This window comes from Amblyomma mixtum, chromosome 4 (assembly GCF_055824585.1).
Source record: "Amblyomma mixtum isolate Tamu chromosome 4, ASM5582458v1, whole genome shotgun sequence".
NCBI lineage: Eukaryota > Metazoa > Arthropoda > Arachnida > Ixodida > Ixodidae > Amblyomma > Amblyomma mixtum.
The window spans coordinates 57,579,222-57,593,855 of NC_143015.1; positions in this window are offsets into that span (position 1 = coordinate 57,579,222).

The following is a 14,634-nucleotide window of genomic DNA, read 5'->3' on the forward strand; positions in this document are numbered from 1 at the left end:
GCTTGCATTCCAAATGCATTAAAGGCTGTCTTCGTAAAAGGAATGACGAGAGGCTGCATGACTGGCATTGCTTATTTCATTGTTTGCTCAGAGAAAGCGTTTGTTGTAAGTGAGCAGTAGCCGCTATTTTTCATTGTTAAAGTAGCAACATCAGCCAGCATGCATTATCATTTTTACACTTGAATGACTGAAAGAGTATCACAGCATTGCCTTCATTTTTTTTTCTTGTTGCTTGCACAGCATGAATTGTTGTGCCTACAGATTGCACTTTTGCATGCGTTTTGCATTTTCGCGAGCAAATTTTAGGCAAGAAGTTTCAAAGGCACCGTGTATTGACCTGAAGTGCTCGCTGTTAATGTAGCTGTATTTGCCGTGCTGAATATCTAATCTACATACCTCAAAGCGTGTTTAGCATCTTGTCTGCATAGACTCTTGCCTTCAAGGAGGGCTTGGAGGTTTCACTTATCTGCTTAGTGTTGGAAGTAACAGCCATCACTGATAATACTTATTACAGACATGTTCTGCATGTACAGTCAGGGCGGAATGAAATGCAAACACACATATGTCGTACTTTTCTACTTTACAGCGAGATATTCATTTAGAAAAGGCTTGTAAATGAGTACTTCAGGAGATTCTTTTCCCTGAAACATGAATTAGGCTAGCTGTATACTGAAGTTGAAAGCACACAGGCAAAATAATTTGTTTTGTTCATCCGCGTGGCTCATATTTCATTCCAGCCTTACTGTACACTACTCTGCCAGCAGGTACCCCAACTGAAGCATGCACTGTCTTGTGAAAAATGCTGCAAATATGTTTTAGAAGGGTGCGTGAAACAATGCGCCGCTGCTAATATTGAACTATTAGTATCTGAGACCTGATAGTCAACTGAATGATCAATCTGTCTCCTGCTAGGAAGGCACAAGCATCATGCCCATGGCTAATTCACTGCCCTTCACCCCTGTATTGGTTTCACTCCTTGAGTTATGGTATTAATAATTACCAATTTTACTACAAGGATATCTGAGAGCACATTGTGAGCTAAATATGGTTAATGAAAGACTTCCACTCTGTACAGTGATGTGGTTGGTCTTGTACATCTTTACTAATGTCTTAATTTTGCTTTAAGCAAGCTTCGCCTTCCTATTGTATCCTATGTCCTCCTATGATATCTGCCTTCCTCCTGGTCCTCTCTTGAGCCATTTCTCCTGTTTACATTGCACTAGCTATTGGTCCAGTGCCTGCTGTGAAAATGACTGCCAACACTTAGTCCCTTCCTTTATTTCCAAGAAATCTTCACTGCTACTACTAATGCTGATAGTACTATATCAGTATTTTTGTGATAATAACGTACGAGATAGTAGCTAAGCCAATGGTAGCTGAGTTGAATATCATGCATATCTTGCATGCGATATATTAACATATTCACTATTACAATACCCTCAGTTTCTTTCAGTTCAGACATTTGGCCATAGATATTTTATGCTTTTTTTCCTAGTTTAGTCCACTCAAACAAACTTTGCTTTTTGCGTTGCAGGTAGTCTCCAATGAGTGCCACTCTGTCTTATGAGCAGGAAGCAGTATTTATGGATCCATGACCTTTTCTTGGAAATGACAAACCTTCTGTCACCTTATCATGTGCTGAGCCTTCATCATGGGGGAAGCAAATGTCATGACTTGGATTTCTACAGAGGTGAGACATCACACCCAGCCTCATTTTTTCTGCGACGTGCTTAGGGGATTAATGAACCCTCGTTTAGTACTTTCACCTTTTTTCAGTGCTCCGGCATGGTGAATAGATATGGTACTCTGGCTATAACATGATATATGGCCACATTATAAAGGCATATGAATTGCTGCACTTATACTATTTTCCATGGCCCTCTTTTAATGCTTTTTCAGCCTTGGTTTGTTGAAACGAGTAGAAAAAAATGAACACAAGAACGAGAAAGAACTAGGACTTTCCATATTTTACACACATTTTCTGGCTTCAGCGAATTAATGCCAAATAGCCCAGTTCTGCACAATAGTTCTCTCAGTTAAGCGCAGCTGTATCTGTATTAACAATTTTATGCAGGGACAAAAGGCATTTTGCATTTATATTCTGTACCTCCTCAGTAGCCCAGGCAATATGAAAAATTAATTTAATTTTTAGTTTTATACTACAAGACGTCATATAGAGAGCAAAGCTATCAAAACTGAATGCAAAACGTGCACAGTTCGCGTGTACTTGCAGAGACTTGTGAACAGAGCCCATAGGATTTTTTCCTTTATGCAGAATGGAAGGTTGAAATTGTTTTTGCATAATTAGATTGTGATTAGAGCATGAAGTTACATGTTAGAAGATGAAACCTGCCATATTGTACAGGGTCGTCCACTCTTAGTGCGAACACGCGAGCGCATGGCTGTGCTCTTTGAAAGGCTCATTGGAAGGCCATCGAAACGAAGTGGCAGATGAGGCAAAACACCACATTCAGCTCCTTCTCCAGCGCCACATTGCTGCGATGAGCAGCTGTGTCACTTGAAGTGGCTGTCTGAAAAGAGCGGCCATGTGTTCGCAGTAAGAGTGGATGACCCTTTACATTTTGTATGCTAGAGTGCCGACTCTTGCATCCATCTAAAACATTCATGCAGGTTATCTGGTTAGCCTCCTTCCTTGATACCACATTCCTAGAAATGATGCTTAACTATGTCAGCTTTATTTTGATCAGAATTTATAAGAATGTATCACATACACCAAATTTTGTGATCATATATGACAAAATTCAAAAGGTGATTCATCATTGGTATTGTTTAGTCTAGGGCAGTAAAATGCCATGTACCTAGTGCAAAGTAAAATTAAATATGACCAGTCCAACAAAACAAACTCCTTTTTTTTAGAGGGAAATCTTTCGACCGAAATGCTGGAGTGGCTTGACGTGATGAAGACATTGACAGGAGTGCACTCGAAAGTACCCATAATTGTGATGGCACGAGAACTGGCAGACAGCTCTTCAAGCAATTGGTGAGTACCTTGGTGCTCTGCTTCTGCTGTTTCGTATGTGACCAGCTTTTGTTTTTCACTTAATAAGAGTGCGTATCCTTAAAAATATCAGCACAAATTGAAGAGAATTTCGATATTCTTTAATGAGATGCCACTACGAGAACCTGAAAATAATGATATCTCGCATGTACAGCCGGCGAAATCTTTAGCTGGCGTGCGCGATGGCCGCGTTTTGCGTGCTCCTGCCCCTTGTGACGGAGCAAACTTCCGAAAATATCAACTCTAAGCATAGGCTCACTAAGCCCGTGCTTAATAAGGAGATTTCCGAAAGTTTGCTTCGTCGTAAAGAGCAGGAGCGCAGAAAAAGCGGCCATAACGCACGCCAGCTAAAGATTTGGCCGGCTGTACACTTCACTGCTGAATACAGTAAGCATTGCTTGATAGCTGAGTGCCTCTGACGTATGAGAAAATAGATAGGTTGCTGCACAACATGTGGAACAGCCCTGTCGAGCACTTTGTCTTCAGGAAGTGGAGGATTAAGTAGTAATTTCTTAAAGAATTTCTAGAAAATAGCACAAACCACACGACCAGGAAGAAATAGCTGATGCAATACACTGGCTCGAATGACACCATGTGCATGAAGGACCTTATGGAGTTGCCTGCTATGTTGCACGAGAAGGTCACGCAGGATGGGTGTCAAAGACGAGCTGATTCAGGTGCCTTCTTTCTGTTCCTAGTACTCACTGCAGAACTCAATGAACAAGCAGCAAATGTTACAGCTGAGCATGGCCAGACTCTTGCGCTTCCCTCCACAAGCAAGCTGGAAGCACAGTCCTTCGATACCTTTAATGCTTTTGCTCACAACATACATTGTTGCAGCACATGGCGAGGAAAGGTACACATCTTTGATTTTAGTGCCAGTGCACTCACAGGCCCCAGTAACAGATCATTGAGGTATCCTGTCAAATCAACAGGCATCTCATGAGGAATGAATTCTCAGGCTTCAGAACTTATAGTGCTCTTTGCAGAAAATGTCCCAAAGTTTGTTGCCACATGGACCTTTTCGAAATAATGGCCCAGAAAGGCGAGCCTTCCTTATGTATTTTGTGAAAAAAATGCCTAAGGTGTGGGTATTTCTGCTTCTTCATGGGTGCTGAAATGTTTGTGAGGGAGATGCTTTGCTGATAGAGAACGGTTTTGCAAAAAGACAAAAAGAGACTGTGAGGCTGTGCGAAGCAGCAGGAATAAAGAACATTTCACAGCTGATGAAGAAGCGGAAAGACTCACATTTTAGCCCTTTTTTGCACCAGACACATGAGGACACTTCATCTTTTTGGGTCATTTCGATAAGATCCACATGGCAACAGCATTTGGTTAGATTCCTGCAAAGAGCCCATTCTGAAAGCATGAGGATACGCTCCTTGTAAGGCGTACTGCAGACTTATTGGAATACCTCAATGGGCAGCGACCGGTATCTATGACTGCAATTTCGTTCGAAATCGGAGATCTGTACATTTTCTTGCCCGTGCTGAGATAATGGAAGCTGTGAGCGAGCATAAGATTTCGGGAAGTGCACTTGCACATTGCTTGTGGGCAAGTTTTCGGCCATACTAAGATGTTGCCATTGTTCCTTGCTCACTAAGATTTGCAGTCAGTACTATGGACAGCAAGTAGGTATCTGCATTGAATTGTTTTTGGCACCCATCCTGAGCTACCTTCTTTTCGGCAGCTCAGGACATTCATGCACACAGTGTTGTCCAGGTAAGCACATTGTGTGTTTTTTCCTGGTCCTGTGGATTTTACTTACTTTCCTATAAAGAAAAAATGTATTTGGTCAATGAAACGTAATGGTTTGGTTCTCATTAAATATTTTTGCGAGACCCTACAAAAGCCAGTTGGTCAATAGTCAATAGTTTGATTGTGTTTGCTAAGTGACGTCTTTCTTATGCTTTTCAGATGAATCTGACACCAATATGCAGACGTAAAATGTATGCAATTTGTCATGAAAATAAAACGTATGTGCCTTTACTCACCCAAACGCTGTTCTTTCATTCTAAGCCACATGCTTTGTATGTACGCAACGCACAACAAGCATTAAGGAAGAGCTTGTGTGTAATAGTACTTCATTTCTTCTGCACCTGGACTGCTATTGTACATGATTGAACGTGAGTCAAGACACGTTGATCAGTCACACAAATTAAGAGTCTGGATGCGGTTGACAGCTTATATTCAACTTCACACTCCACGCCATCATTCTGGCCGCACCATGCATCAGCAGTGTCAGTATGACTTCAGAGGGCTTGCCAGAATGGTCGTCTGGCTTTAAAGTTTTGTTCAAGCCATTGGCGACAAGCCGCATCATTTGAGTACACGGAAAAAGGTCCAAGAGAGGTTAAACGTAAGAATACGTAAACAAATTTTTTACGGTTGGCTTACGTATGAGTACATAGAGAAGGGTCCGAAAGAGGTTAAACGTAGGAATACGTAAACTAATTTCTTTTTACGGTTGGTGTACGTACTAAACTCTACGTAATATCCGTGATTAAGAGCACTGAGTCCTTCTTAAGGACTTGCCGTGTTTCTCAAAGTGTCCGTTTATGAATAGCGGAAAGTGCTCGGCAACGCATTGCCTCCAGGTTTCTATGTAAACTTGAGCAAATTTTTTTACAGTATGGGCCCTGGTTTGTGCACCAGTTGTATGTTTCAATCATCATTTACAGTCGACCACTGTGCCTTCAGGCTGCTGTCATTTTTTTTTTTCATTCTAAATGCACGTCGTAGAAGTGTGATTTGTGTACCTGGAATGGTTACAGACATATATTTGATCGAGGGCATCGGTTCATTTTCAAATAAACTGTCGTAATATCTTTAAAGTGTGCCGCAGGTACAATGAAACGAATCAATGTATTAAAGACAGACGCCCATGTTGTAGTATATTTGAGTTAACACGTAATTACTCATTAGCATTTACGTAAGCTCACCCATAGGGCTACAGAACAAATACCAGCGATCGAACCATGGACCAGTGCCTATCCGTGCAGACTCTCTATCAGCTAGGATCAGCAGGACGCCATGCAGGTTATAGATCGAGGCCGAAATTAGGAAAAAAAGTAGTGGTGTAATATTAGCTACGCCTAGATTTCTTCAGCGCTGGATTGCATCAGTGCTGACACGCGTTTCTGCTTATGAAGGCGTTCTTGCTCGCGCGTCTTCTGCAGTGAAATACCTCGTCTGTAGATTAGTTACATTGGAATATAACTCTCATGGAGTGACAAGCAATGCAGATAGTTGGGCGAGTTGGTAATACAAGTTGAACTTAGCAAAGCGCAATAAAAAGACAGGGACAAGAAGAAGAAGAAGCACGCAGGACAAATGCTTGACATCAACTAGTTCTTTACTCGGGAAAAAACACCTATATACAGATACATAGAGGGCGGGAACAAATTAGTAACCAAACAATGAATCGGATTTATCACAAGTGTGTTTAGCGTGAACAGGTATCAAGGTAAGCAATTTCCTTGCATGATACGCAACACTCTGGCGCAGACTACAGACACACACTCTCCCCTCACCCCTTAACTTAGCCCACTATCATCCATCCTTTCCCACTCCCGCATGCGCCCTATGCCCAGAACCCTTCGCTTCTACCCTCCACATCGTTTCCCTCTGCCCGGCGGACCCTCCCCCGCGGGACCTAGAGAACCTCAAGGACCGGGAGGCCCTGCTGCGCTCAGAGGACCCGGCCGTGTAGACCATCGCCACCGGCCGTGCTGCCAGTGTTATGGACCGTAGGAACATAAACACTTGAGTGCAGTGGGATCGTACGGGGACCCTGGGGCGTGCCCCGAATTCCTGTGTAAATAAAGTTTTTTCTCTCTCTCTCTCTCTTCCTTGCGTGATAAGGTCAGGGAAAGAGTGCTGATAAAATTTTCAGCTTTCTTTACAATGCGATAAGCCTCTATAATTACTCTGTCAAGCCTCTTTTTTCCTTTACCGCACGTGCGTGTGGCATTCAACTGCGGCTCATTTGAGTTACATTTTTTACATGACTTGCAGTGTTCTGCTAGGTGCCCATCCGTTGCTACAGCTTGCCCAGCACGACGGTGTTCCCTCAACCTATCGTTCAGGCACCTGCCTGTCTGGCCAATGTACGACTTCTTGCACGAGAGCGGAATCTCGTAGACCACCCCTGTGACGCAGGTTGGGAAACGGGTGACATGCTTTGTTGTGCAGCCAGGATGGTCATTCACCTCGCTCAAAGCTGGACACATTTGTGAGAGCTTATTCGGCGCTGAAAACACGACAGACGCCCCGCACTTCTCGGGCACTTTTTTAAGCCGGTGCGACACGTTGTGTATGTAGGGATCACCGCCGGACGCCTGGTCTGGGGAACCTTTTCTTTTCGCTTCCCAGAGTTTAGCTTCTTCACTAGGCTTTCGACCACAGAGGGGATGATTTCTTGTAAGAAACCAGCCCTTTTGAGGCGCTGGGACTGCATCTGCACACTGGCCGAGACTTTATGCTGACAAGATTTGTTGAGGGCCTCACGTATGCAATTTAAGGCAATCCCCCTCTTTACTACCTTTGAGTGGGCCGAATCATAGTTCAAAATGCCTGTTTTGGTACGCGGCTGATACACCCAGCAGACTTTATCCTTATCTAGAGTCAAACAAACGTCAAGGTACTGCAGACTGCCTTTGATGGGATCCTCACACGTCAACTGCAGACCATGGGAACAATTTTCGAACACCTTGATCACATTTTTTATAGCATTGCTACATTGGCCACCTTCTGTCGATTTCATTACCACAAGATAATCATCCACATACCTAAACACTTTGACAACAACACATTTATCAAGGCTGTCGCTAATGCACCTGTCACAATAGGCTAAAAAGACGTCACTTAAAATGGGGGCAAGGCAGGAACCAATGCATATGCCTTCTTTTTGAAGAAAAGACTGTCCGTTATGAATAACAAATGTTGATGCAAGGTAAAAACGAAGCACTTCTAAGAAGTTGTCAATAGATAAACCCGTCGAGTTTTGGAATGCGACAGCACCCGATGCTTCGATAAGATCTCTTACAGCCCGCAGCATATCCGACTGTGGAATAGAATAAAACAAATCTACCGCATCCAAAGAGGAAGCGTACAGGCTCTCAGAAGCTTGTCCCCGGTTCTTTAGGTAGCTTATGATTTCCGATGAACTTCGAATCATGAAAGGATCCATGAAAGGTAACGAGTTGATATGTTTCTGCAAAAATCTGGATACCGCACCTTGCCAGGAGTCCCTTCCGTAACAATGGCACGAAAAGGCACCCCTTCCTTGTGGGTTTTTGCAGAAAAAAAGGAACGCAACCGAATCTCTTTTTGCTGCTGAGATACTTTTGCACAAATTCGGTAGATTCAAACTCTCACATAGTTCGAACGCTCGTTTTCTCACTTTTCCCCGGGAAGAGGTAAAGTTAACAAAATTCTTATTGAATGCCTGATCGGTCTTTTCTTTGTACCGTGAAAAGGCCGATCAGGCATTCAATAAGAATTTTGTTAACTTTACCTCTCCCCGGGCAAAAGTGAGAAAACGAGCGTTCGAACTATGTGAAAGTTTGAATCTACCGAATTTGTGCAAAAGTATCTCAGCAGCAAAAAGAGACCGGTTGCGTTCCTTTTTTTCTGCAAAAACCCACAAGGAAGGGATGCCATTTCGTGTCATTGTTACGGAAAGGGACTCCTGGCAAGGTGCGGTATCCAGATTTTTGCAGAAACATATCAACTCGTTACCTTTCATGGATCCTTTCATGATTCGAAATTCGTCGGAAGTCATAAGCTACCTAAAGAACTGGGGACAAGCTTCTGAGAGCCTGTACGCTTCCTCTTTGGATGTGGTAGATTTGTTTTATTCTATCCCACAGTCGGATATGCTGCGGGCTGTAAGAGATCTTATCGAAGCATCGGGTGCTGTCGCATTCCAAAACTCGACGGGTTTATCTATTGACAACTTCTTAGAAGTGTTTCGTTTTTACCTTGCATCAACATTTGTTATTCATAACGGACAGTCTTTTCTTCAAAAAGAAGGCATATGCATTGGTTCCTGCCTTGCCCCCATTTTAAGTGACGTCTTTTTAGCACATTGTGACAGGTGCATTAACGACAGCCTTGATAAATGTGTTGTTGTCAAAGTGTTTAGGTGTGTGGATGATTATCTTGTGGTTATGAAATCGACAGAAGGTGGCCAATGTAGCAATGCTATAAAAATGTGATCAAGGTGTTCTAAAATTGTTCCCATGGTCTGCAGTTTACGTGTGAGGATCCTATCAAAGGCTGTCTGCAGTACCTTGACGTTTGTTTGACTCTAGATAAGGATAAAGTCTGCTGGGTGTATCAGCCGCGTACCAAAAAAGGCATTTTGAACTATGATTCGGCCCACTCAAAGGTAGTAAAGAGGGGGATTGTCTTATATTGCATACGTGAGGCCCTCACAAAATCGTGTCAGCATAAAGTCTCGGCCAGTGTGCAGATGCAGTCACAGCGCCTGAAAAGGGTTGGTTTCCCACAAGAAATCATCGCCTCTGTGGTGGAAAGCCTAGTGAAGGTGCTAAACTCTGGGAGGCGAAAAGAAAAGGCTACCCAGACTAGGCGTCCGGCGGTGATCCCCTACATACACAACGTGTCGCACCGGCTTAAAAAAGTGGCCAAAAAGTGCGGGGCATCCGTCGTGTTTTCAGCGCCAATAAGCTCTCACAAATGTGTCCAGCTGTGAACGAGGTGAATGACCATCCTGGCTGCACAACAAAGCATGTCACCCGTTTCACAACCTGCGTCACAGGGGTGGTCTACGAGATTCCGCTCTCGTGCAACAAATGGTACATTGGCCAGACAGGCAGGTGCCTGAACGATAGGTTGAGGGAACATCGTCGTGCTGTGCAAGCTGTAGCAACGGATGGGCACCTAGCAGAACACTGCAAGTCATGTAAAAAATGTAAATCAAATGAGCCGCAGTTCAATGCCACACGCACGTGCGGTAAAGGAAAAAAGAGGCTTGACAGAGAAATTATAGAGGCTTATCGCATTGTAAAGAAAGCTGAACATTGTATCAGCACTCCTTCCCTGACCTTATCACGCAAGGAAATTGCTTACCTTGGTAATTGTTCACGCTAAACACACTTGTGATAAAGCCGATTCATTGTTTGGTTAATAATTTGCTTCCGCCCTCTATGTATCTGTATATATGTGTTTTTTCCCGAGTAAAGAACTAGTTGATGTCAAGCGTTTGTCCTGCGTGCTTCTTCTTCTTCTTCTTCTTCTTGTCCCTGTCTTTTTATTGCGCTTTGCTAAGTTCAACATGGAGTGACAAGTATTGACCGCTAGGCAGAGAGTTTTTTTAAATTTAAAAATACTATCATTAATTTTAATGTGAAGATCAACCCTTTCCTTCAAAATATTTCTGAGGAAAATGTGAACATTGCCTAAACTGCACTTGAGGCGCCTTTTTAAAGAAACTCACATGTGATTTAGAAGGCGCCGTATTGTTTAGCTCATTCTGTGGTATAACTGTAACCTTTCAAGCCAGCCGGTTTTTTAATAAATGATATTCATGCAATAAGGCTTACTCAAGCCTTGATTACTGTAGGGAAACCGAAAAAGTGAAACAGGTTAGCTAGCTGCACTTGATTCTTCACAATGAAAGAAGCAGCGAGGAAGGTAGGAGCGAGTACGCAGGACGGCATTAGTCAAGTGTACTTGCTTCACTTTTTAGCCCTCAGCTGTTCCTTCATGAAGAATCCTGCAGTAGTTCTGCGTAAAAGAGTGTTTTAAGAATGCTTCAAGTGTTTTAAACTTTTCTTTCAATTCATTTCTGAAGAAAGTTCCGTGCTTTGAATGCAAACGCGTGTATAAAAGAAAAGACGTATAGTCTGATATTAATCCAAAAAATTTGTCTTTAATATTTACCTATTTACAAAGAGTACGTATAGCCCAATCTTTATTAGTAGGCGAATTTCTTCCGGTGAACGAACTCATAAAATCGCAACGACTTCAGATAAAGCTTCGCAGAAGCGAGAGCACTTAATGGAGACTGCGGACCGATGAATCAGAAATGCCGATGAAAAGAAACTGTAGCCTTCAGAGTGTCCCCAAATTGAACTCTGTCATTTTCGTTTGCCACAAATGACACATTTATATTCCAGGGAGAAGCGCGACATTTCGAAATCTGACAGCTGATGCGTTCAGCCTGAGTGTGTCGTCATAACTGGGACACTAAAAGCAGCAGCGAACGGGCGTAGAACGCATTATCGGGAGCCGTTTCCACATGAAAGTGGCGTAAGAGAACACTCGTACGCACCAAGAAACTCCGAAAATGAGAGTTTGGACCACTCTAGTCGAACAGACCACTCCACAGAGCCGCTAACTTTAGCAGCGATAGGAGAAAAGTAGGAAACGAAAGCAAATGACGGATTTGTGGATTAGGTTAGAAAATCAACGGCAGCGAATGCTCAATACTTTCTCTGAAATTTTTAGTTCCATCCAGTGCTTCTGTAGCTTTAGTTCGCACCTTCCTTTCGAGCGGACAAAAATAAACAATGTATGAAAGAACAGGTGACGTCCACTAATAAGTAGTGGCTGGCTTGTTGGTTACACATCTTGACGACTACAGCACGCTCGGAACACGAACAAGAAAGATTTACACTAGCACAGACGTCCACCAGGCGGGAGAAGTTTACCGAACGCGAGTGTTGTGGAAAACACCTTTTCGGCGCTAATAGAAAAGCTATCTTTAGGAATGCCTGCAAGCCTGGATTCTCTTTCTGCTGGTACTAATATCAAAGAAGTGGTTCCCGAGGTACAAGTGCAATACAATTTCTTGCGCTGCAGATACACCCTGTAAAATTTTGTTGCCAGCGTAAATTTAAGTACAGTGCGACATGCGGTTTAATTCCCTGTTATGTAATTTCTTTGCGGTTTCGACCGAAGCGTGGAAATTGTGTGCATCAATAATATTTCCGAGGATCAAACTAAGGATATCTGGGCCAACCTCGTCGGGCCAAAAACCTATAAGCTAAGGCGTTTTTAGGCCAAGTTGTCTCATCACAGCACACAAAACCAGACTAGACAGCAGGCGCAACACTACACGTGCTTAAAGCCACGCTTAATCTCCTGAATCAAGAGGCTGTTCTGGACATGAAAGTTGTAAAGTGGCCGGAAATTCAAGGGTTGGTTTCTTCACGAACGGAGAGAGCCAGACGCTCTTTGGCGGCAGCATTACACTGCATGCAGCATGGCCAGAAGGAAGAAATCACGGTAGAAAGCTGTCGTTCGCGAAAAAAGTGTAGCGGTTCGTGGTTGCACTGGAGCTCATATTGTCGCGCTGGTGCATAAATAGAGGCCTCTCTACTGAGCTCGGGTCCTGTGGTGCGGAAGCCAGCGTGATCCGGCGGCAGTAGTCTTCTCCCCTTACGCCATTTATCACGCTGCCCGGTGGTCCCAGATGCGGACACGCAAGCATAAAGATAAGAGGGGTAGTGATGATCCATACTATTAGGGATCCTCCGCTTATCCTAAAACTGTGCAGGCTTGTGAAGAGATACAGCCGGCACCACCTATTCAGAGGAGTGAGCGCGTCTCTGCTGTCCTTTCTGATTGGCGAATCAATACGTGACCACATCACGAGCGTTCCAGATATTAAAAGCATAAGTTGCAATAGATCTTAGTGCTTTTAAAACTCTGCTGAGTTAAGGAAAATTTTAAGAAAATTAGTTACAAGCCAAAAGGATAGGTGCTTAAAAATAACGTCTTTTTGTGCTAGTTGGTAATTGCCCATCTTTCGGGTAGAACGTATTCGAAAAGACAAATGATAAGGGAATGCCGTAAAAATAACGATCATTGTGCAAACGCCTCCGTGCCGTCCAATGGCAAGAACGCGCTGTACACTGACTGCCAAAAACTTTAAACTTCTGCAACCTTCACCACCATCAACATCATCATCAGCCTGACTGCGCCCACTGCTGGGCAAACGCCTCTTCCGTATTTCTCCAATTAATAGTGTCCCCCCCTCCCCCCCCCTCCCCCGTAAGGGGATGGGGCAGGGTTTGTCCCTTCTGCATTGCCTGACAATAAATATTTCCACAACCACCACCTGAGAAAATCGCTAATTAAATTCCCGAAACACCGCCGCGCCTAAACCGCCGGGTAAATTTGCCTACATAAATAATATTTTTATTCCGTCACCGTTCATCTGCTGTTCGGCCAACCATACGAAGAATAATACCAAGCCTGTGTTCCGTGACATGACATCTGCCATCGATGGTGACGGCACCTAGTAGACCCCCGGGTGTATCGCATTTCGTAGCATGCGTCAACGTTGTCATGGTCGCAGTTTTTCTGCGTTGAGACGTGGTTAAGCGGCAGTGTGCGTTGTGCAATCGTTGAATAAGGGTACCGTACTTATCAGGGCGTTGTTAGCTTGGCGGATTGGACGACAAAAAAAAAACGCACAACAAGCGAGCGAAGCGAAGCATATGCCTACACCCGCGTCGATGGAAAGCAGGCACGCACTGTGCTGCAATGCTTTCTTCGTCATCTGGCACGACTTGCCATTTGTTTGGTTTTAGGATCAACGAATCTGTGTACCGTACGTCTTGGCACGCCCTTCCATTGCTGTTTTCCGTAAAGGACATCGCACAGTAAGTGAGTGAAGTGACTTGTTCTTAAGCCCGTTTTCATAGTGAGCGTAGGCTTTGGGTTTAAGTTTACGGGGGCTAACGCCCCAAAACATCTCAGGCAATGAGGGAGGCCGTAGTGAAGAGCTCCGAAATTTTCGACCACCTGGGGTTCTTTGACGTGCACTGACATCGCACAGTACACCGGCCTCTAGAATTTCGCCTTCATCGAAATTCAACCGTCGTGGCCCGGATCGAACCTCCGTCTTTCGGGCCAGCAGCCGAGCGTCGTAACCACTGAGCCACCGCGGCAGGAGGAGTTTCAGTATTCGAACGCGTCAACGGTTGTCAGTGTCAAGAACAGGACTGGGAAGAGGGCCTGGTACGGAACTTGCATTTCCACTGCGGATACGATAACTTCGAGGGCCCGAAGGAGGGGAAAAAAATTGGCTGTGGTCAAGTTCTGCTTAAACCTGATGGGACGCGATAGCAACAGCTCGCCGAGTGGAACTCGCTGAGTCCAGCTGCAAAGTCAGTCTTTCGCCGCTCCGTTTCGCTAGGCATTCCTTCTTCATTTTCGTCCCTGGACATGGATTCACAGCTGCTGCGTGATTCCCTTTCCTCAAATTCCATTTCTTCATTACGTCTCCTCTCTCTCTTTGTTCTTTCACTCCCACTTCCTCCCTTAATCTACAAACGAATGACAGGTGTCCACTGAGACATGCGACAGAGTTACCGCGTAATTTCCTTTCCTCAAATACAATTTTCATTTTCTTCATAACGGCCCCTCTGTCTTCTTTCACTCTCATTTCCTCCCTTTCTGTACAATGCGCTTAGGGTGTCCACCGAGATGACAGAGAATCACTGCGTCATTAATTAGCGAGCTACAGGCCATGACTACGCTTAATCTTCACTGTGGTTTAGTGATGTAATGCTACTGATGATTTACTTCGGTATTCTCTGAAGCCATCAAACGGATGACAGGTGTCCACCGAGATA